The following is a 25,929-nucleotide window of genomic DNA, read 5'->3' as shown; positions in this document are numbered from 1 at the left end:
TATTCAGCAGGATTATCTCACATACCTGTGTGTAAAGAATATGATTTAGTTTCAGGATCATTTCCTATTCAGGCGATCGTTAAACTTGACCACTGGAGAAATGGTTTCAACGTATGTACAGGGTAGCTGCTAGGTAAGATCCCTTATTAATATTATTACTCCGAACACTGAGACAGACACGCAATACAAACGTTCAGCACTGAGTGGTGAGGGTTGTGGATTTACCTCATCCTCATACTATGGTCATTGCAATTAAACAAAAATATGAGAATATGATGTCGTTGAGTCATAGGCTCAACGTTCGATCTCTGTTCTGTTACACCTTTATTCATATTTTTAAACACAAGCCAGCTAAAAGCTTAGCTGGCTTGTGTTTAAAGATATGAATAAAAATTTGTTCAAAAATATGTTCGGGTAAGCACTCGAACATATTTCTAATTGAAATTTTAGACATCAAACAATATATGGAAATGACGGTTTATATTGGGTAAAAGTAAAGCGTGAAAGTTCATTACAGGATAACTGATCTGTCGAATCTAGTTTTTTTTTTTAAAGTATTTTGGTAAGATTATCATGATCATGGGTTGAATAACATTGAAAAGAAGATGTTTTAAAACCCAAGAGTATAGAGAAAGAAGTTACAGATACTAAAACTATACTATATTATAATCGTATTAAACTTTTGCACGTAAGTGTTTCGGCTCAACATAACCTTTCCCTGATGAGCCAAAATACAGATTATTAATGTGTACACGTGTTTTTAATAAATTAATTGAATAAATAAATACATTTAAAGAAAAAAAGGAGGTTTAACCATTTTCTGATTTGGATATATAAAGGGACGAAATACGAAGTAATACATATTATTATATATTACAAGGCAAATAAGTAAGTAAACGTAGCAAGGAAAAAATATGTATATTAATCTCACATATATTAATCTCACTCTATCATTAATCGTTTAAAACAAAAGTTATTAGCCACTGCAGACAAAGTTAAAATTGTCATGATGATTGCCAACCTTCAGCGCAGGGTGCCAAAATTAGAAGAATAAGTCAAGACTATTTTTTTATATTAATAACCCGCAATGCGTCTATTTTAGATGCTTGTCTGCAGGTAGGATAGTAAGGATAGGGAAGGTTTATGTGAAAAATACATCACAAATACCCAGACCAATGAAAAATATTTTTTTCTTGAATTTATTTTTCAATTGGCAGGAATCGAACCCGCGACGCCAGTTTCGCACTCGAGCATCTACCCAACTACGCCACGGCACGGCGCCTGCATTGATGTGAATATCGTTTTCCAGATTGTCACCCTTTTCCCTTCTATGATTTCCTCTCTGCGAAGAACATTATTCAACATCATCATAACCGGATAAATTTCTATACGATGTTAAATGCCTTGTATAAAGATCATAAAACATATCGTCCCAATTCGCTTCACTTAACTCTCCTTTCCTTCTGGTTAGCACCTGGTGTTCCTACAACAGTAACTCACGGAGATGATTAGTATTGCGCTGGTATTGGTACTGACACTAGTGGTGGTGCAGTGTCCGTCCGGCAGTATACGCTTCCTAGGGGATGCGACCCCCGAGGTCAGTAATGGTACCGTACGAGGGAGAGCGGTGATGGACAGCTTTGCATGTGAAAGCCGATTGCCAGTTTACGAATTTTACTACTCCCAATGAAAAAAACATTTCGAATTTAATCATTTCCGCCTACTTTTTTCTATTCTATAGTACAATCTGCTTAGAAGTATTGATTCAATGCAATTTTCTATAAAATTTTGATAAAATAATTATTATTGAAATAAAAAGTATCATTATATCGATAATTCACCAGTTATAACTGGTGAATTTATTAATATTCCCGAAAAAATGATACAGAAAGGTAGTGTAAGCATACATTTTTCATATTTTGAAATAAAAATCAGTAATTTTCGCGATAATCTGTAGAATTTACACTGTTGAATTTATCATTATTTACCAGAGGCAATTGGTTGCTGCTAAAAAAGTACTCAAAAAGAAAAATTGCTTGGAAAAGTGCAAATTTAAGTGCGGGGCACTGGATTCCAGAAGATATAAGAAACATGATTCATAAAAAGCATTATGGACTGTCACAAAATGAAAAATATCATTTTATTTCTAAAATATCATTTTGTTTCCGAAAGAAAAAAGTTTACGTTTAAATACTATTTAAAAAATGAATCAATCATGTTTCGTATGCAAAATATTTTATTTGGGAACACTAGATAGGTATATCTCAGAAGGTTATATACGGTGTCCACATTAGAAGACGCTACAACAGGTATACTTTCACAAAACGAAAGGGGTAAACATGGAAAACACCACAAAATTGCTAAGAAAAAAGGCGCTTGGTCAGGGATCATATCAATTCATTTCCTCGTGTCTTCTCATTCACTCATGTCTTATAATGCTTTATTTCGAAAATTAGGTGTAAATATGTTTTTGCATGTATTTTTTTTTAATTAAAGTTTTATTGTGTTATGTTTATTTCTGTTAAATTGTTTCTTATAATATAAAAAAAATATCAACCTTATTTATGATAATCAATATACGTTATGTTTTGTTTGTTTTTCCTAATGTTATTGATAATAAAATATTCAAAAAAACGTTTTCATTCCACCAACTTTGGCAGTATAAACAAATTAAAATAAATATTTTGGTCATCTAAGTGACTGCAACAAGGTTCTATTTGAGATAGAACGTTGTTGCATTGTATTATTTGAATAATTTTGAAAAATCTCAAGGTTACAAGGTTCTATCTGAACTTATTTTTCTTAAAAATTATTTATTATTCCTAACTAACTAACTAACTAACCATCACGCCGCTTCCCCGCAGGGGTAGGCAGAGAGAATCGAACGCCACACCACTCTGTCTTTGCAAACATTCTTTGCCTCTTCTACATTCATGCATCTCCTCATACATACCCGACGATTATTACGACTCCTGACCCGGCCGCTTTCAAGTATTTGACATACCTGATTGTGCCAAGTTTTCCTCGGTCGTCCTCTGCTTCTTTTTCCAACTACATTCGCTCCATAAATTTGTTTAACCGTTCTTTCTTCGCTCATACGCTCCACATGTCCAAACCATCTCAACACACCTTTCTTAATTTTATCGATAATGCTTATCTCAGCCTTACATTCTTTCCTAATTTCATCATTCGAACATCTATCAAACATCGTTTTGCCGCACATTCGTCTGAGGGATCGCATTTCGACTGCATTCAGTCTGCTTTCATCCTTCTTTTGCCAACTCCATGCTTCGATTCCATACATAAGGGTTGGAACCAGAACTCCATTGTGTACTGCCAGTTTAGCTTCCGCTGATAGATTTTTATTTGCTAAAACTGATTTTAGTGCACCATTCACTCTGTTCCCAGCATTCACTCTCCTTTCTATGTCTTTATCAATCTTTCCATCCCTAGAAAACATACTACCCAAATATATGAAATCATCTACCTGTTCCAAAATCTCCCCATTTACCAATATTTCACACTCAGATCTACATTCATCTCTTTCAAAAACTATGATTTTGGATTTGCTAACATTCATCAATAAATCACTTTCCTTGCACACATTATACACTTTTGTCACCAACGTTTGCAGGTCTTCTTTGCTATCGGCAAGAAGAACAGCGTCGTCAGCATATAAAAGGCAACAAACGGTCAGATTATTCATTTGTATTTATTATTCCAACTTTTCTAAAAACTGTTGCATTAAATTTGCTTTCCGGTTTGATTTAATCATATTATTAAAATAATAAACAAGTATTTATATAGAATATTAGAGAAAACATTATCTAAAATTTCAACCTCTCATATCTCAAAACTATAAGGAATCCACATAGAACCTAGTTTCCCCAACACGACGAAAAGTCAATGAACTTCGTTTTGCGCGTTATCAATAATGGGCTCCATCCAAAAACCGAAGCCTACGAATTTTCGAGTTGATTATTTAATTATTACAATTATAAGTAAATTATCTCCAAAGTTGTTAAATAGTATAATTGTCCCGGGCAATCAAAGTGTGGAATATAACGAATGATGACTGCGGCTGTTATACATAGATCGGCTTAATTATTGGACATTGTATGGGGGGAGCATCAGACTCGGTTCTAATCTCGCTTGACTGATGGTGGCTAATCGCGGTTCCTGTAATGCTATAATATTATACCTCTTCCCTCGGGCTACTTGTAATGGGCGGTCATTAGGCGATGGTCGAGAGGTACTGTAATCGAAATAATCCTCAAAAAACGAAATGTAACAAAGTACTCGTAAAACAAAAGGATTAAGGGCACCTTGAGAACTTTTAGCTACACACAAAATGACTACGTAAACTTAAACACAATACACTTAACCCCCCTATAACGTACACTATTATAAGGTTTTTCCCTATAAGGGATGAAGCTGTTTTTTTCCTTGAATGGTGTTCCCCCGTACAATGCAGTAGGTTCGTATATTCGGTCAAGTCATTCTGGTTAATTAAAATGTAAAAATACAATTTTAAAGCATTAACCCCCTATAACGTTCCCCCCGATAGCGCGGAACCCATCTCAACGCTATAGGGGGGTTTACTGTACTTGTTTCATCATGTCCCCATATTTAAACCTAATTAAAAACAATGTTTGTATTCAAGTAGGATGAAGTTAATTTTTTAATACTTGAGGTCCAATATACGATAGATCGCAACTTAATTTTCATTAAATTCAGGTAGCATTTGACGAAACTGAATTTTTTGCTTAAAGTAGCGAATTTGTATTAAAAAAAAAAAAAATTCTTTGAAATAAATATATGGTTATGAAAAAAAGAGCTATAGAAATGTTTGGAGTTAAATACAACATATAAAAATATTTTTTCATAATATAATAAAAAAAAAACAAAAATGAATCCAATATGTATACCAGCTGTCTGGCTCTCTGCGCAGTCGAACGCTTAATGAACTCTATTATTGAATGTAAGTAAGGCCTTAAACACAATAATCGTATTATCATGGTGCCATATTTACAGCTAATAGCAAACAAAGGTGTATTCAAGCAGGATAAAGTTTATTTTCTTAAAACTTAAATAAATACATCTTAACATCGCAACATACCATAGATGAAAAATAACTTTCTGATTTTCCATTTTATAATTAAAATATAACTTTGTTTTAAAATCACTACAAATTTTAATATTTAAAAATATATTTTGTAGTGACTTTTGAACAAAGTTATATTTTAATTATAATGAAATAAAAGTCTATGTATAAGGTTTACGACCTACATCGGATGTTCTGTAAACCTAAGTCGGATGGTCTACCAGACTTCCATATTCTTCTTCATCTGTGTTGAGATTCATAAGTGGATAAACCCAGATTCGTGAATAAAGATTTGGACACGCCCAAATGTTTCGAATATTATATATATATATATATATATATATATATATAGTTTTCATAATGGAATGATTTATAGTCATGCAAAAATGTGTGGGGAAAATTAAGAAAGCTCTAGGAAACTAACTTTTAAGAAACGTCTGAGACATTACTATTTATCATTGGAATCCTAACTGTTCCTTAGTTTTTCCCTCTACCTCCTTCCCTAAACTCCCTTTTTCCTTTGCGCTCCTTATTATCAGCTTTTGTAATTTACGTTTTTTTATGTTAAAGTACTACCTACCCTCTGATTGCAAACAGCTATATATTGTAGGTATCAAACGTTTTGATCAATATCACTAGTCTGTTTTTGGTTGTTTGGAAGATATTCCGTTTTAGCAATAAGCCAACCAATGTACTTATTTATTTTCTGTACTAAATTGAAAAACAATGGTGATAATTTTGTAATGATTTGAAAAGCTTCGATTAGCCGATTCTGGGGAGATGTTAAGAGTATTACAAGCCGTGCAATGATTCACCCAAAACGGCTGTAATTATCGGCATCCGGAGTGAGGAGAGCAGTTTGCGCGGGAAGCCGTGAAGTGATCAGATATGCCCTGCCAGCGCACCACGAGCGGCTGCAACTACAGGATGTCATTCCGTAATCACGGCTTTGTACCGTGGTTGGGGTTGTTAGTCATAATTTCATTATGTATCCTTAATTTGGATAATAGTTATAATTTGGGTTTAAGAATAATAGCTTTGTTAATTTCAATAAAAATAAGATTTGACACTGGCATAAACATCATCTCATTGGGTGACTGCCAAATAAATAAAAAGGCTGAAATTTCGAACGATAGGGCTAGAAGTCTTTTCGCGCTTAATTTTTTTTATGTAGGTATATTGCTTTATGTGGCAAAGGTGTTTTTGAACACCCTGTTTGTACGGAAACCGTGTCACGATAAAAGGGACAAAATGATAATCGTTACATTAAAAAGTCGCGGGAGCGTTCTGAAAAACGAGAGATGAGAAATGAGAAAAGATTCCTCTCGCCGGACAATAAATTGGTGAAGTAATTTAGGCGTGTCACCGCGCTGCCGAGTGCCGAGTGCGGGTGTGAACGCGCTGATTTATACAGTGGCGATCCAGTTAGCGGATACACTGCTCCGCGCGCTGTAAAGGTCCCTCGTACACCCTTTGCTTTTTATTTGTGTCGCCTACCTTCAAAATCGGGCAGATCCAATTTTATGAGATTTAAAAATATATACTTTATAGGAATGCCAATTGAGGGTTTTATTATTTGAAATAATTATACACTTGAAAATATAACAGCGTTGTATTTCAAATTCCGCTATATTCATGGAACTTGCTTTCTGACCCATATCGGGAAATCAGAGAGCGGAGATAGGTCAAAAATTAAGATGATGTCATCATCGGTTTCTGTCTTGTGTTTTTTTTTTTTAATCCTGAATTATTTTCTTTAAAAATAGGTAAAATCTCTATTTTATAATATTTTATCTAAAGATAGACAAATCTTTTAAACATAAATGTTAACCAGAGAATATTGCATTTTTTGTCAAATCGATTTACATTTGGCGGATTTTGAAAGTAGACTACAAATTTATTCTTTCTTATTTTATCAGAAAGTACTACGTAATTAAGGTGTTACTCAGAATAATATAATTCACTAAGTGTCACCGGTTGTCACTTCACACCCGATTTTTTTTTTAAATACATACTTTTTGTTTTTGTTTTTCAGAATACATGCTGATAAATTATTTTTATATATTTTTTTAACTTCTTACCTTTCAATCATTCTTTGCTTTTCAAAACCATATATTTATTTTAAACAAAAAAATATTTTATCAGCAGAATTTCAAGTACGCCAAATGTTACTTGGGTTTAAAGAAAATTATGTTGCGATTTATTGTGTGTTGGGCCTTAATTGATTTGCTTCTTTTCTAACTTATATCAATAAGACTAAGACTCTAATCTGAAACTAATTGCCAACATTTTTTAAGTGTATTCTAATCCTTGTTCTCAAATGTGCGTTTCTCCACTCAACCAAGAGTTATTTTTATATTTTGACATTTCAACATAGATGAAGAAGATAATGGAAGTCTGGGTATTTGTCTGGGCTTATAACCAGTCATGGTTATAAGCCTCGTAAGCCAGGTTAAGTGATCATTTTATACACGTGCAACATTTACCATTCGTGCAAAACTCAGATTTGTTAACAAGTATTTGGACACACTCGAAATGTTGCAATATCTAGTTATTGGATTTTCTATTAATGGTATGATATAGATAGTTCATAAGTATATAAAACCTATTATGCGAATTACAATAACAATAAAATACGAAAGTAAAATCGTTAAAAGGATAAAAATAGCATGTGATAATGTTCTTATGAACTTTATAAAATAAAACAACTTTGTTTTAACCACTTTTTTGATTGGTACACTTTATCCAACCCGTTTCGACAAGAACCTTGTCATCATCAGGGTTTTTGTACTAAATTCGAAAACATTGAAATACTCATAGTTAGATTATAGTTAATTACCCTTCCCTTACGATACCAAAAACTTCCACACACTCCGTACACCATATGAAAATATTATTTAAAAAACGAGAAAAAACTCCTTAATTTGCATTGCATTTTTATTTTATAAAGTTTATAAAATGTGCCACAAAGTATCTGCGAAAAACATTCAAGAAATGTTCTTATGAATTAAGTTTATGTCTGAATTCTAAATTTAAACATCTAAATCTAAATCATACGTAATGTTTTATACAAAATCCAAAAACTAGATATTGGCTACAATATTCGAAAAAAAATCGAGCGAAACACAGTACAAAATTCAGTAGCAATATTGATTTTAGCTAACAGAGGTAGTAATAGGTTATTGCTGCCCGAAAAAAAGGGCAATTGGATAAAAATAAACATTTGTATATACATATTACAAAGGCATCGCGGTAGCTCGAACGAGCCGAATGAAGACATCACAGACCTTTGAATATATTAAGGCGGCGTAATTTAGGAGTCAGAGATATCACAGCCTGATATATTGGGGAGCATTAATGGACAAAACACAGGACAACAACACCACTGTGCATTCCTCTGCCTGATAACACACAAGGTGCTTCGGTCCTTAACACGGCTCTTTGTCCACTAACTCCTACATACACAGCAAGAGTGGCCATTCAAATAAATTCAGTTTAATGGTCTCTAATTCACGGGAAATCTAATTTGCTAGTTCCTTTGCTTATTTGTTTAACCTTTTATTTTTATTTGTTTTTCTTATTTCTTGAGATCTTCACACCTATTTTTAAAGCTTTATCTATGTTGATAAGAAAAGTGTCAATATAACAAGACTTATATTTATAACAACGTCATTTTGGACCAGGATAATGTTACGGATAAAAAAATACAAAGATTTTTAATTTAAATTTTACTTGGTGAATAACAATGTTTATTAATATCTATTGTGACTCGTTTTTCGATGCATTCCGCATCATTTTCAAACACTGTATTTGAACATGGTGTTTGATAATGATGCGGATTATTTCGAAACACGTGCCACAATATATTTTAATAAATTGAGGAAATGATTGTTTCTAAAAATGTATTGTGATATAGCTTTAATCAAAAATAGAAAATGAATAGATATTACCACACAGACTGCCGAATAATCTAGTGAAAATATGGCTAAATAATGTATCCACGCTGTATATGTGTGTGTATATGTATTTACATATATATATATATATATATATATATATATATATATATATATATATATATATATATATATATATATATATATATTATATATATATATATATAAATATTTATTATTTATATATATATATATATATATATATACATATATATATACATATATATTATATATATATCATTGAAATATTGTCATGTCTCATGTTCGGAATAAGTTGTCACTTTTCAGGTTAGAAAGCGATTGCTTAATGACTGATTTGTATCTAATAAAATTACAATACAGTAATAAATATCAATCTACTTTTTACTGTGGGAATGTTCAACGTTTCTTTGATTCGATTTGTATGATAATATCTGATCAATTGTGGAATCAAAACACAGTAAAAACTTTCATAATGGAAAATGTACATATTTTTTATACAGTAAATCTGATCACACATATATTAATATTAATTTTTTTACTATCAACATTATGGTAGAACAAGATATTGATTTTGTACGTAGATTTTTTTTTCGCTTCTAAGTCGAAATCAGCTTTCGCTTATAAGGCAGCCAATCTGTCAAAATAGTTTTACTTGGTAAATACCACTATTTCTATTAAAATATTTTAACCTGTGTTTCGATATATTCCGCATACTTTGAATCACATGTCACATTACATTTTACATTGTACAAGTACAAATTAAATGGAAAATGGAATTTGATAACCCTCGGGATTATAAATTGAATCCTATTTTCCTTGAACAATTTCCCGAAGAATTTCGACAACCTGTTTTCATGGCTAATTTTATATTCAACTACGCATATTGCTAAATAACCATTAAACTATTAAATTCTTTTTCAACTTTGTTGGAATGTTTTTCGTGTTTGAACAAAACTTAGTCATAAATTTAAATTTAAAAAAAAATAGTGGATTAAAAATTATACTGGATAATATACCAAAATTAGTTTCGTATTCTATCAAGATAAGTGTAATAACCATAACAAAAATGGATTTGAACTCAAATGCATATATAAAATATTAAAATATTGTGAAACACTAATTTTTACAGCCTACTAAATTATATTTTACCCTAAAAATCAGTGTTTAATTTTAACATTTAAAATATAAATTAAAATTGAGTTCTACAAAATAAACGCCAAATTTATAAATAAGTAAACTCAAATATTATTTGAAATAATCTACAATAATTTAATTAGTCATTTACCATCAAGAATCTTTTAAGTCTATATTCTACAAATATGAAAATGTCCACACTTACCCCGCTCTCCCCGACTAAACTAGATGTGACATACCGCTATAGCGATTTTCACACTCAGTAAATCATTCTGAATACAAGCGAGTGTAACGCCTGTCGCAGATCCATATTGGCTGTATCGTGAGTCAATTATTGGGACTGAAAAGCTGTTGCGACTCGACCATTTACATTGCTTAACATTGTAAGACGAACATCATAGCACGATTCGCTACTGGTAAATTGCAGAAACCGCCATATTACAAAATCGTAGGACTCTGGACCGTAAATCGACTCTAGTTTACTTTCAATTCATAAATTCGTACTCTAATGTATAAATTTTAAGGATGACTAAAGATTCTTACGAAAAACCGTGCCAAGAACGGTTGGACGTAGTTCAAATTTCTGGATTGAATTTAATTTATGTATATGGATTAAAAGAGTTATTATTAAATATTATAAATGCAGGCCAAGAATATCTGCAGAGTTCTATTTCGATCAATAAAAAAAGGTAAAAATATCCTGAAATGGCCATTTATATAGAATGAAGTGGTTTCTGACCCTTATACGCACCTAATGTTGTACAGGGCACTGCATCAAATCTACGGAACATTAATTTAATTATTAATTTTATGAAAGCAAGGTGATTAGTCGTAAGCTTCAAGTACCAGTCCAGGATAATACTAAATAAATTTTGAAGTAAATGAAAACCCACATTTATTTAATCTCCATGGGAATCGAACCTGAGACCTCCAGTATGATAGCCAAATATGCTAACCACTACACTGTGGAGGCGGACATAAAACAACATAATACCGATACACACAGCATTGATGGGGAAAATAGACTCAAAAAGTCCTGATAAAGTATTCAGATTTCAAAGTTTTTTTTTTAGATTTTTTTGACTACTTGTTTTGTATGATTTTTTTTCGGCGTACACTTAATTTCTTTCCATGTCCCTTTAATTTAGTTGCTTTAAACACTAACTAACATCTCATGATAAAACATGAATGAAATTTGAAAGCAGCATAACCCAATCAAGCAAATCAAAGAACACGACTGTTCCTACAAGCACTCATTCAAGTCGTGAGACTATTATCATCAATCCTCACAGAATGTCTGGTATCCTGGTAGCGAATGTTTATGGTAATCGAATTCAATGAAGACTCCAGGAGTTATTTTTCCGTCAACTACGGTTATATTTCACAAAATTACTCAAGAATAATGAAAAAAGAGAGGTTCAAAAAGTGGAATTAAAATACAAATGAATTTGTGACCTTGTTGCAGAGAGTTGGACATCGATTCTAAGATTGTTGTAAAATGACCTACTCTGTTACTTTTTTTTAACCCTTATCCGCACCCCAATGGTGCATAGGGCACTGCGTCATATAAATGCAGTGTTATCTTGATCGTTTACACATGAAGGAAAGGTATCAACCCTCCGCTTCAAGTACCAGTCCAGGGTAATATTGAATAAATATTACAGTGAAAAAATCACTCATATTTATTCTTACCCCCCCTGGGAATCGAACCCGGGTCCTCCAGAACGGTAGCCGAGCGTGCTGACCATTACACTACGGAGGCGGACAAAACTCTGTTACTAATCTACATTATTTTTAAAGTACTTTTAATACGCAATAGATCGAAAATGCACAATTAAAAATAATAAGATAAAATACGTATTCAGTAGAAGTTTTAAGGAGAAAAAAACAATTTTATACATTTCTATGGAAAGAAGATAAATTTAATAAATCCAATAAGCATTATACAATTGTCCGTATAATATAAGATTCATTACGTAGTATTCAAAAGCACAGTTTCAATAAAGATCCATATAAACATAACATACCATACTTAGTTTAGTTTAAACAATATAATACTCGAATCAACCATTCGGAATTAATGATCATCAGTACTCTTTTCTCATTCATATTTTATCTACTTATCTTACAAACTTGTTATTCCTAAAAAAAACTTCTAATTTTATCTAGGAGTTTTGTAAGTAGGGGTTTGACTGTATATTGTTATTTTGGTTGTTTTATTATTTCTTTTTATGATACAGTTTTTTTCAGATAATATGTATTATGATTATAGCTGTTTGTATTTGTACTATTCATTTACACACACACACACACACACACACACACACACACACACACACACACACACACACACACACACACACACACACACACACACACACACACACACACACACACACACACACACACACACACACACACACACACACACACACACACACACATATATATATATATATATGTGTGTGTGTGTGTGTGGGTGTTTTTATTATTATGTATTTGTGTATATGTATGAAGGTCTGTAAATAAAGATGGAATTTTTACTAAAAAATAATCGTGAATTTATCATTCAGTTTAACGTTTTATTAAACGTTAACCATTATTATGGGGAAACGAACTATCGACATGGTAGACAAACCAAACGCACTGACCACTACACTACGGGAGTGAAGAGGCGAGTGCACATCACTCGCAGTCGTTTAATCTTCCTAATTAAGTGGTAATTTTGAAAGCTTAATTAGCGATTCGAAGTTTGTGCGCATAATCGCGCTCAGCTGAGTATATTCATATGCACACTGCAATTACTGCAGCCAATTATTATAGTACGTTCACACGGCGCTGGAATCGAGTTTCGCAATATTATAACAATAACAAGTTTCTCACCCCATGGACTTTGTTGGAGATGCCGTTCGGCCACGCTTTTTAGCACCGATAATGAAAATATAAATAAATATAACGATTTAAAACAAGAAGAAAAATTACAAGACAATGTTGTTGTTATGTATGTATAAAGCTAGCATAGAGTGTAAAGTTGATTGACGTAACGATTAATAATAATAAAAACAAACAGTGATATCTCGCCAATCATAATAGATAAAACTACTTCCAGTATATAGAATTAATCATTTATTGTTTCGGCATTAACTTTGTGGTAAGACATGTTAAAATGATTAAAGAAAACACTTAATTTTTTACCACTTGAGTTTTATTATAGACTACATGTTTCAGAAATTAAACTTCCATCATTCAGGTCTGTATAATAACTATTAGTATTAGTTAAATAGTATTAGTTATTATACAGACCTGAATGATGGAAAGTTTAACTTCTGAAACATGTAGTCTATAATAAAACTCAAGTGGTAAAAAACGAAGTGTTTTCTTTAATCATTGTAGAATTAATCATATCCAAAACATGAACAAATATTGTACTTAATGCAACATAAAAATTTACGAATAAATAAATCACCAAAATAATTACTTTTCAGTGTTTTTTTATGATTTTAACTTAGAAATTAATAGAACTAAAATTAGGATATGTAATTAAGGAACACGTTTTTCACTGACCGATTTTTTGGAGTTTCACTGCACAGCTTTCAACATTGTAGGTACACGTGTATGGGTAGACTCCGTTAGTTAAATGTCCATAACACGAATGAGCTGTGTATATTTGCGTAATTGTGTATTTTATTATTTAATAGCCCGAGAAATTACTTTGAATGTGTTAAATTCCTCCATCACGCAAAGCCAATTTGATTCGTTGGCCAAATCTAGTACCACGTGAACTTTAGTCTTTAACCTGACCAGTTTAAAATCCAATAATTAATTCCCAGTGTTTTGTAAACACTTAGGTCGACTTCTGCGATCCTGGGTTTGATTTTATTGAAACAATCGTTAATAATTAAATACAATTTTTAGAGCGTTTATATATTTTTTTTAAAAGTAAAGGTCAAATCGTTGTACGTGTGTTTTAAACGTTTTTACATAATATATTAGATTTGAATGAAAAACGTTAAAGTAAATTGAATAAAACAGGCCAAATCAATTATCTGGTTTGGAAGGAGATAAGTTTTTTTTTCATATTGTGTACATACATGTACACTTTGACATATTGTGTATGTCTTGATTTTAGCGATAACATTTACTCAGCCTTACATTCTTTCCTTATACAGTATCACCATTTAAACATCTATCATACATCATTTTGCCACTCATTTGCATATTTTACGTTGAAAACATGAAAATAAATATATAACGGATACATTATTCAAAAGTATTATTGTTTGCATGTGAATAACATGATTTTGTGTGTTTTTGAAAGATAAATAGATACGTTTATCTACAATCAATTAAGTAAATTGGACAGCTCAATAAAAATAATCAACTTGTTGAACAAACGAATCGATTTCGGATCTCGCACGTTAGATCCACGATTAGAAATAATTCGATTAGTATCACTTGATGGCCCCCTTAGGAATACAATCGGACACCGAAATTATTTCTAATGTTTCAAAGCACAATTCACTGTCTTTTGTGATATTTCTGAGCGATTACCCTAACACGAGTAATGCCCATACGAGGTACCCCATGGAATGGTCACGCGAACTTGGGTATCGATATCAGTGCGTGGATAAAGCGTTCATACGTAGGTACCTGCAGCTGCGGTTGGGCAAAGCTTTTAAGCCCTTAATCCTTTCAGGGTTTTGTAAACGTCGGAAAATCCTTTGAGAGCATGAAAATAAACTTTTTAAAAGCTCGTAAAATATCCACAAAGAAAACTATCAAGTATGATATTTTTATTAAATTTTAGTAAGCATTGAATTGACATGAAAATTTAGCGAATAAGGGTGCATTTTAAAGCTCGTCCTATAGGTCACTGGCATCTGCGCAGAATGTAACAGATAATGCAGTTGAGCAATTTAGTTCCCGCTGTAGTGGTGTATAAATGTCAGGGAGTAATCCTTTTAATGTTACACCATTAGTCGAAGTTGCAGTAAATCCAAGTAGACTACTGCGTCAGCTATTTCGTTGAGTTGGCCAATAGTAGAATCGAGTAAATGCGCCGTGGAAGCCAATGGCAGTGGTGGAAACGGTGGATTAAATTTAACCACGCCTTTAATACGAATATAGATATGTTTAATTTGCTAGAATTATTTCAAATTTAATAATGGCTTCAATATACGCAAGAAAGCTTATTTATTTCATTACAAAGCAACCAAAAAACTCTACAGCAAAATAAACTCTTTTAAGAAAATTAAATTATCATGAAAAACTATTGACTAACCAAGCATCAACATTGGGGAATAATATGATGATTTAATTTTTTTTTAAATACTAGCGTAAGAATACTTCTTAGTTTATTAATGTAAATACGACTAGTTTCGAAGACCACAGATGTTGTCATCAACAGACGAGAACACTAAACTGCATATGATTTGTACTATCCATCAATACAACACTGTGGTAAAATTGATATTTTTTTGATAATTATATAAACTGGAATAAAAACAAAAAAATTAAACGTTCTTTTGCTGAAAGTCATTTAAACACCCCTGATAATTACAATGTATCCAATATACATATACTTCTAAATACAGAAGCTTATCTAAAATACAGCAAAGTTGATAGTAAATGTGATTTGACCTATCCACTTAATAAACCCTTATCCGTCTGCACAGCTAATTAGTGAAGTTAATACTATAATGCTCTATAGTTCATTAGATACTGGCTGACTCAACAGTCGCCAGATTGCCGTACTTGCAAATTAGCTACACGTGAATTGCAACTTCGTAATGCGCAACCAAAGCTCTCAATATGTGGAAAATATCGTGTTAAAATACAGTCATTATACATGTAAAAAACTATTACAAAACAATAAAAAATTATTTGATATTTAATATAAGAACGAATGAAAAATAATCAAAAACGATTCCATATCGGAAAATACGAATAAAATATTATATATTGTCTTCGTTGTTCTCCTAATTTTATTTTAAACTACATCTCAAATCCTTATCCGCAACCAATGGTGCAAAGGGCACTGCATAGTATAGAGGCAGTGTTATCTTAATCGTTAAATGCATGAAGGAAATTTGATCAGCCCTTCGCTTCAGGTACCAGTCCAAGGTAATATTGAATAAATATTAAAGTGAAAAAATTATATTTATTTGACCCCCCTGGAAATCGAACCTGTAGTGTAGTGTAAATGTGGAAAATCACCATTTATGTTGATGAACAAAAGTAAAACTATATATATTTTATATAAGTTTTAAAAACCAATAATTTAAAAAAAAATTATAATAATGAAATCAGTATTGTGCATATTAGCAATTTCTATTTTTGTGTATTTACTTTGTACTTGGGCCAGTGAATAAAATTTATTATAAATACTCGTAATTACCCAACGTTCAAGTGACTCTAAAACCTAGCTACAGCTTATGCAACACCGTTTTTCATGTTCCTACTAAGGCTTCAACTTTTTAGGTTTTAAAGCCTATTCCTATTTTTGAGTGGGTTTACTCATTATGACTTACATTACTATAATATGATGTAATTACAATTTGAAAAATTCTAGACAAAACAATTGGATACAAATTTTGAAGTCCTATACATATTTCAACATTAGTTTAACGGGATATTATTCACAAAAATGCATTTAAAAAGGACAATTAAAATGTTAAAGGTACTTTTATATTTTGATATGCCTACCGTTAAAGAAGCCAGCCAGGATAACTGATCAAATTAATCTTATTTTCAAAAACGTATATCAAGTTGCGGTAGCCAACCGATCATGTCGTAATAAATCCTTGTACGTATAACGGATGAAGAGTTTCTCATAGTGCGGGCGTTTCAGTAATGCAGTTAATGCAATTTACAAACAATTAATTGGATTTGCCGTAATTGCATCAGACCGAGGAGTATACACTGCTTTAAAGAGGGATTATTGAATTACTTCCGTTAAAAAAACTAATACGATCGATCACCTCAAATTAATTCTCGTCTAGCGTTAGTGAAAACGTTGACTAAGTATTCTACTATAGATTCCATGGCTTCCTCAAACATACTTTCTTTAATAGATTTATATTATCCTCTCACACTTCGTGATGGAATTGCATTTTTAATTTATTATTAGATTAAAACCAATATTTTTAGTTTTTTTACTTTTTTTATTTGACCAGTGACCGGGTTTCGTCGTTACCGACATCATCAGACTGGTGAGAGGCTATACAAATTGTTATGTTATATATAAAAGAAGGCAGGAAATTATATCAAATCATGGTTTCAACTCCTGCCTTCAAATCATGGTTATCAACTCCAGCAAAAAATTATATCAAATCATGGTTATCAACTCCTGCCTTCTTTTATATATAACATAACAATTTGTATAGCCTCTCACCAGTCTGATGATGTCGGTAACGACGAAACCCGGTCGCTGGTCAAATAAAAAAGTGGAAAAGCTAAAAATATTGGTTTTAATCTAATAGTAAATTATACTTTTTTATACAAAATTTACTACACAATATAAAAAGTTATATGTTGTTCTCTATGGTATATCAACAGTAAGTTAAACACCTAATAAATAATGAATTTCTAAGTAATAATGTATGCCCAAATCTACGGGTACAACTTTAAAATATTGACTGTATTACCAATATTAAAAGAAATACATACATATATATTTGTTTGCATAATTTATTTATTTTTATTGCACTCGTAATAACAATTTACAATAATGTGTACTAACTTCGTTTTCCCATGTAAGTAATTTAAAATTTATTTTTTTATGAAATATGATTAGTAATTAGTTTTTTATTTATTATTTAATATGGTCAAAAATATATATTCTAGACATTTCCACTAACAATCTTAAAATTAATACAGCAAGTTCTCTCCAATAAAGAAACTGAGCTTGTGCTTTGGAGAGGGACTTACGCTTACTATTTATGTTTGTTGGTTTTACAATTTATTTTATTAAAATTTTAATTTTTTGTGTTTCTTCTTTTTCTTTCTTTCTTAGATTAACATGTATAAAATTAATTTAATTATTTTTTTAGCATTTTAAAGTCTTCAATTTGCTTTTTGTCCGTAGGAAGGTTGTTGAAGTACTTAGTTCCCAAATATTTAAAGTTCTATCCATTTTCAATTAATGTTTTACTTAGTAAATACCACTATTTCTTAAAATCTACTGCGACAGGTGTTTCAATGCATTACGATGCTTACGGTGGTTGAAAATTGTGCGGAATGCATCGAAACAAGTGTCACGGTAGATTTTAAGAAATGGTGGTATTTACTAAGTAAAACATTATTTTTTGACATCTCATCAAAGATGAAGAAGAATATGGAAGTCTGGGCATTTACGGGGCTTACGACCGTCATAGGCTGGTTTGAGTGATCACTTTACACACGTGTAACATTCACCAATTCTACCCATTATTGACAACCACACTACTCAAATTCTTGGAAGTTCTATATATATAAACCAATTTAGAAACCTTGTTCATGAATCACTAAAACTTCACTAGAGACATCTAATTATAAGCTTAATAATAAAAATAAAAATGGTATTTTCTGGCGTTTCTCATGTGTGTGATTATAATCCGGGATTCGGATCTCACATACTAATATAAGAGTTTCTGCTTAATAAAAAGCTTCTTTACATCTCACCAATAGATGTCTCTAGTGAAGTTTTAGTGATTCATGAACAAGGTTTCTAAATTGGTTCATATATATAGAACTTCCAAGAATTTGAGTAGTGTGGTTGTCAATAATGGGTAGAATTGGTGAATGTTACACGTGTGTAAAGTGATCACTCAAACCAGCCTATGACGGTCGTAAGCCCCGTAAATGCCCAGACTTCCATATTCTTCTTCATCTTTGATGAGATGTCAAAAAATAATATGAAAATAACTCCTGTAATTGGAGATAATCCAGATTTTGTGAACAAGTATTTGGACACACTCAAAATGTTGTAAGTAAAACATTGATTAAAAATGGATAGATTTTACCACAAAGTGACTGCCGAATCAATTAATCAATTTTAAAGTTCTGTTAGAAGTGTTTGGTATTGCATTAAGGTATTGTAAAGTCATGATTATATCTCGAAGATGAACTTTTATTTAGATTAAAGTAATTTTCACCCTTGAATAGTTGGAGAATTGCCAGTTATGCAATGCATTTATGTTTTGCAATCATGTATGACTTGGCCGAATAATGCGATCAATTTCAATTCGGCCTACCTTCATTATCCTACCTTCATGGATGGGTCTTTTAAACATCACATTTTGAGGGATGAGTATCAAGGCAGCATGAATGGCTCCACAATCCGGACTGCCTGCGAATCGAGTCGTGTCACGATTGTACATACAGCACCAATTTTTCCTAGCACGTTCAAGACATGAATAAATAAATAAAGACCGCGGCCTTCCGCTCTCATCACGGTGAGATCCAACAAGTCGTGTGGCGCGCCGCGACGCGCCGTGACGCGGCGTGACGCGGCACGACGCGGGCGTGACGCGGCCGTGACGTCACCCGCGACCCCTGGGTTCGCATGACGGCGGTCAGTTAGAGCGAGCGGCTGCACACGCAAGCGACGGGCCGAGGATTCGATGTCTGCGTAAGGTGGATTCCTGGCCTCTCGCTTTACGTGATCTTCGCGTCACGATCGCCAACACGGACACTCGACTGGTGAATGGTCAAGCAAGCCATTAATCTGTGGCATCGTCACACCTACACACGCCACGGTGATGTCAGCTTGTTAGTGAGAGAGCCATACCCATTCAATACAACCGTTAAACCCAAGTATCCACCCCTCTTTCTGAACCTAATTCTAGAATTGCGGTCATAATTTATAAAATGATAAAGCTCAGCGCATTTAAACTATTTTTTTGTAAATTATAAGCATTGTTAACTTTGTGGTATGGTAATATAACCTTCTACTTATCATGCACAACGGGAACGATGAATGTCAAGGAGAGTGTTTTATTTATTTATTAATTGTTATATTTCGTTTTTAAATAAAAATAAGGCTTGACACTGGCAGTGACATCCTCTCACGGGGTGACTGCTTAAAAAATGTTCAAAAGCACAACACTAGCTTTCAGGCCAATTATCCCATAGAACATATGAGACCTCAGCAACCAATATGACGTAATTTTAGTTCAAGAAACTCCTTTTATTCTTCAATATCATAGCGCTCGCGGTACATACAACAAGTTTGGCTAAATCATTGTCTCAAAAAATGGAACTATCCGACAGTAGTTGAGTAGACGCTCGACTGTGAACTGGTGTCGCGGGTTCGATTCCTACCAATTACAAAAGAAATACAAGGAAGATTACTTTCTGGGTGGTTGTGATGTATTTTCACCAAAAACGTTCACTAAAAACATTTTTTTTTAAAGTGCAACATGTTTTATGAGAACGTTATATAAAATTACTATATCCCTTTTCCGCACCTAATGGTGCATAGGGCACTGCATCAAATTGACGCAGTGTTATCTTGATCATTACTTACATGAAGGCAAGGTGATCACTCTTGCGCTTCAGGAACCAGTCCAGGGTAATAGTAAATAAATATTACAATGTTAAATCGCTAATATTTATATTCACCCCCCCCCCCCTGGGAATCGAACCCGGGACCTCCAGCGCGGTAGCTAAACACGCTGACCATTACACCACGGAGGCGGACAAAAATACGAAGTAATACGATCGAAAAAATATAAATATATAAAATACGAACATAAAATACCGGTAAAAAACTAAAATACATGCCAGTTGTCACCACATCCTTTACGTGTGTTCGTTCGGTGCTCTCCACAGATTGGATGTCCGTCGTAAATTTTGCGAATGTCTAGTAATCTAGGGTTAAAAAAAACTCTAATCAATTATCGCTTCAAAAGTATTTAATGAAATTAGAAAAAGGCGTTAATTCGGAATGACCACGTCCATTAATCACTGGTCATTCACGATTTCTCGTATGCACTAATATTCTAGTAGTGATTTAGGGCAGTGTGCCTGGTTTTGGCGTGCGTGAAATAACATCTTCAGGCACGCAGGCGCTACGTCACGCAGCTCATCAGGAGCGTGCCGGAGTGACGTCGTGGAGCGTCACCTGACCCACGGCGGGCCTTAACGTGTTACACGCCAAATCAACGTGTGCTCACTCTGCTTACCTGTGTAACGTATTATGTCCGCGTTATTTCATTTCATTCACATTTGCATAGACACCATTTCCGCTCGGTTGTAAAATCACAGCTATCGTGAAATACTCGTACAATTCAAAACTTACGAATCATTTTAAAAAGTCGAATCAGTCAAAATTTACATGTAAAACTACCCCTTTTATAAAGACGAAACAAAAACAAGAATTTCCATCGGAGTATTAAAACTATTCTTATTTCTCTCTCATCTAACCATCATCCGTACCAAATGATGCATAAGGCACGGCATCATCTTGACTCAGTATTATTTAAATCTTGGAATACGTGAATGAACGATAATGAGCCCTTCAGTTTAAGTAAAAGTTCAGGGTCAGTAAATAAATAAAAAATATAAAATTAAACAACTTTGGTAAAACAAAGTTATTTAATTTTATGAAGTTTAAAATGTGCCACAAAGTATCTGCGGAAAACATTCAAGAAATAAAAAATAGATAAATAATACGGTGAAAAACCACACATTTATATTTACTCCCCTGGTTATCGAACTGGCATGATAATCGAACGCACCTACCATTACACTACGGAGGTGGACAATACTCTTCAATTTAAAGCTACGATTAGCTGCGGAAATGGGAGTGAAGCAAATTTTTTATCTCTTCTCGCTCTTTCGAAGTCATCACTGCCTAACCTTGCGGAGATACAGCGTGGCGGAGCGTGTTGTGACATGCATGCAGGTGGAGTAGGTCAGTGATGCGGTGTGGTGTGCCCTGGGGATAGAGCGCGTGGCGGCATGTCGTGCGGACTCCGTGCGTGAGTTACTGCGACTGCTGACTATCATGCAATCACTCAAACGCCGGGATTGGCGTGAAGCGAGAGTACTCGCGCTGCTCCGCGCATGACAACGGAAGAGGCGGGAAAAGAGTTGAATGATTGAATGGATGGTTGCTGTCGATGGTGATTTTTCCTACTGTATAATGCATGCCTCCCGTGACGTATAGTTCAAATGATCACTTTTCCACTAATAACATAACAAATATTTCAACATTCTTATCTTAAGGCTGAGATCTCTAATGTTCAAATTCAGAGCGCGATCGGCCGCTCTAGGGGTTAGGCAACTTTCCGCGCCTAATTATTTTTTAAGAATATACTCGTATATTGAAAAATATTACGTTTTTTTTTAACTCCATACCTTTCAATATCTCTTTTCTTTTCAAAATCATGCATTTATTTCGGAGAAAAAATTATTTGTTCAACACATAAATGGTGTTTTAGGCAAATCAAGTTAAGATTTATCGTATTTTGGGCCTTAAGCCGATAATAGTCAATTGATAATGATAAAGAAAGCAGAGTGGTTGCTGAAAACAGAGTGAATGGTAAAATGAATCCAGTTATAGCAAATAAAGCTAAATTAGCTGTACACGATGGAGTCCTGGTTTCAACCCTAATGTATAGAAATAAAGCATGGAGTTGGATGAAAGTTGACTTAATGCAGTCAAAATGCATTCTCGTAGATGAATATGTAAATATAGTTTATAAACAGGCCTTTTTTCCATGTAACGCGGTGGAACGGCGTTTCGGCACCTTTTTTTCACGGATAGGTATATATATTTTTTGATTTTCAAAATCAATTAGACGAAACTATGTTTGCGCTAACGTTCCTAATTACAATCTATATTTATAGGATTCGAACGAATGATAAATATATATATTTATATATATATATATATATATATATATATATATATATATATATATATATATATATATATATATATATATATATATATATATATATATATATATATATATATATATATATATATATATATATATATATATATATATATATATATATATATATATATATATATATATATATATAAATATACATTTTTGTTATTTTCAGTGTCGTGCCAGTGATAATTATAAAAATGATCATTTTTAATACGAGTAATTGTGTGATTATGCATTCTAATTACACGTGTCATTATATACCAAGTCGGTGGACGCAATTATTTTTAGCCAACTGAAAAAGGAAGTACGATTATCATCTCTCAGGCCGAATGATAAATATCATTTTTCGAAATAATAACTGCGCATTGACAATTAATTTACTCCGCATAATTCGACCAACAAAAAGCTTTTGTATTTACAATTACGGTTCGTGATCCAATGGGCAATTATCTGCTTTTTTTACTAATATAAATATCGTAGTCATACAGGAGAAAGAGACCAAGTGCATTAAAAAAAACGTGATTATTGACTATTTGATATCTTACTAGGTTAATATTGCCCTGAAAAAATCGCAAAGCGTTTTTAAACTTAGAAGTATAGTATTGACTTGTTAAAAATGACTAACTGCATTGATGTTTATTTTCTTGCCAAGCAAAAGTGACTTAAATGGCCCTCCTGAACATTTTACGTTTTGTTAGTTGGTCACTTTTTCCTGTACGACTGCGATATATATATAAAGAAAATATTTTGGGATTTATTATGAACTGGCATTAATTTGGAACTGGAATTGGATTTGGCATTAACTAATATTGAGTTTATTTCTGTAAATATGATGAGTTTCGAGAATTATAAATATTCTTATAGACGGGTAAAAATGTAGTTTTCTATCAAGTTTTGTTTATATTAAACTTAAAAGTGGTATTTTACAAAGAGTATCAGAATTTCCCGTGTGAGTTCGTGGTTATAGAAAATTTCATTTGTGAGAATCTATGGTTTGAGTAAGCTTTTTATCAAGCGGAGGCCCTTATTTTGAATGGATGCAAGATTCGCAAATATATTTTTTTTACTATGCTTATATTTTGGCCAGTTTTTTTTAAATACCCATAACTCCATATACTCCTTTATCTATGTTGAGATGTTAATAATTCTTGAGTGAAGACACCCAGATTTGTGAACAAGGACTGTCCATCAAATCATTCTTGGTTGGTTTCCACTACCTCTTCTTTTCTACTCCTTACCTGATCCTACACTCTTTGCCTCCCTTGTTTTCATCAATTAAAAGTTCATATAACTTTTAATTTATTTTTTTCTAACTAAGATTTTTTCTATTTATCAATTTTGTGTTTAATTTGTAGAACTCCGTTTTCATTTATTTATTAATTTTAAATCAAACACAGATTTTTTGAGTCTACTAAGTTCTACTAAGATGTTCGTTTGATAATGCCCTAACAAGGCGAAACAATTGTCACAATATTAATTTTTTATGTATTTATGTTAATAAAATAGGTACAACTTAGTAGACTCAAAAAATCTGAGGTTGATATAAAATTAATTCATAAAATAAGATTTTTCTGATAACTGGTGATAACGAGTTATTTGCACTTAAAATTTTCAATCATAAAATTCAGAATGTACACCATCCAACGCAGGTGAGTTCAAAATGCATATTCGATTAAACAAATCAGGCTAAGTGATGAACCCACTTAATTAATTTAATAATCCATTTAGCATAGATATTTATGTCCCACAGTGCTGTGCCGTCACGCTCCGTATAGAAGCCAAGTGTTTACGTCCGCAGAGAAACATCGAGAGTTGCAATCTCGGTAATAATGGGTAATGTTCCGAGGCGATGCGAGATATGTACACAGGTCTTATCAAACTTCGATCGATCGTGTATGTCCCCCTTTACAGTCAGATACCCACTATTGACAATCTACGTTTGTACCAACCTTTTGATACACATTAAAAAATGTACATAAGAAAGACCGAAAAACTTGTCTTGATCAAGTACCTACTTCAAATACTTGAGCGTGGTCAGGTCAGAAGTCGAAATTATTATAATAATAATTTAGGATAATTTATATAGTGCCATTTTCGTAAAATACTACCTCAAGGGCGCTTTCACAGACGTGAATTATGATATGAAAATGATAACGAAAAAATATAATGTTAAATGTCGTCAATGTAAATCAAAGAGTCTGGGGAAGGGGAAAGCAGAGGAGAGTAATAATCGGTGGGTATTTATGACGAGACGTATGAATGTGGAAGAGGTGAGGATTTTTTTACAAAGACAGATTGATGTGACGTTCTATTATCTCTCTGTTAGTCACTTGGCACATGAGGCACTTCAGGGTTCTTTTGCATAATACCTGATACCTGATATAATATAAATTTTTAATGATATATTTTTTGTTTTTTTTTTTGTTGTTTTTATTATGTCTTATATGAAAATGTTTCAAAAGTAAACCCACTTAGATTTTAAAATGGACTTAAACATGCAAGGTAAGCCTAAGTAGGGCATGATAAGCGGTGTTGCATTAGCCGTAGCTAGAATTCAGAACCACTTAGACGTTAGGCAATTGCAATATAAATATGTGTATATACATATATAAAAAAGGGAATAAAAGTCGTAATCGGGAAGATTAAGGGTCACGTAGTGGTTGGAAGAAGGCAGCTTTCCTGGCTTTGGAACATTCGAGAGTGGACCGGGATGAGAGGTGTGGAGATGTTTCGTGCTGCCCAGGACAGACAAAGTTTCTCCCGAGTGATCATCAACGTCGAAAGTACTCAGCAGTACACATGAAGAAGAAGAGACATATCGCTCACTCCTTTCAACGACGTCATATATACAATATATATAAATAAC

General features: G+C 32.8%; 1 protein-coding gene across 1 annotated transcript in view; it reads right to left on the bottom strand.

Moving 5' to 3' along the window:
- The window catches only part of ss (aryl hydrocarbon receptor spineless), a 212,332-nt gene that overhangs the window by 108,415 nt on the left and 77,988 nt on the right, over positions 1 to 25,929 (bottom strand). The gene's annotated exons all lie outside the window — the stretch shown is intronic.

The sequence above is a fragment of the Brachycentrus maculatus genome, unplaced genomic scaffold, assembly GCF_059751285.1.
Source record: "Brachycentrus maculatus isolate JH-2025_06_01 unplaced genomic scaffold, ASM5975128v1 h1tg000344l, whole genome shotgun sequence".
Classification (NCBI taxonomy): Eukaryota; Metazoa; Arthropoda; class Insecta; order Trichoptera; family Brachycentridae; genus Brachycentrus; species Brachycentrus maculatus.
The sequence above is the reverse complement of the archived record's forward strand: the minus strand, read 5'-3'. Positions and strand labels throughout refer to the sequence as shown.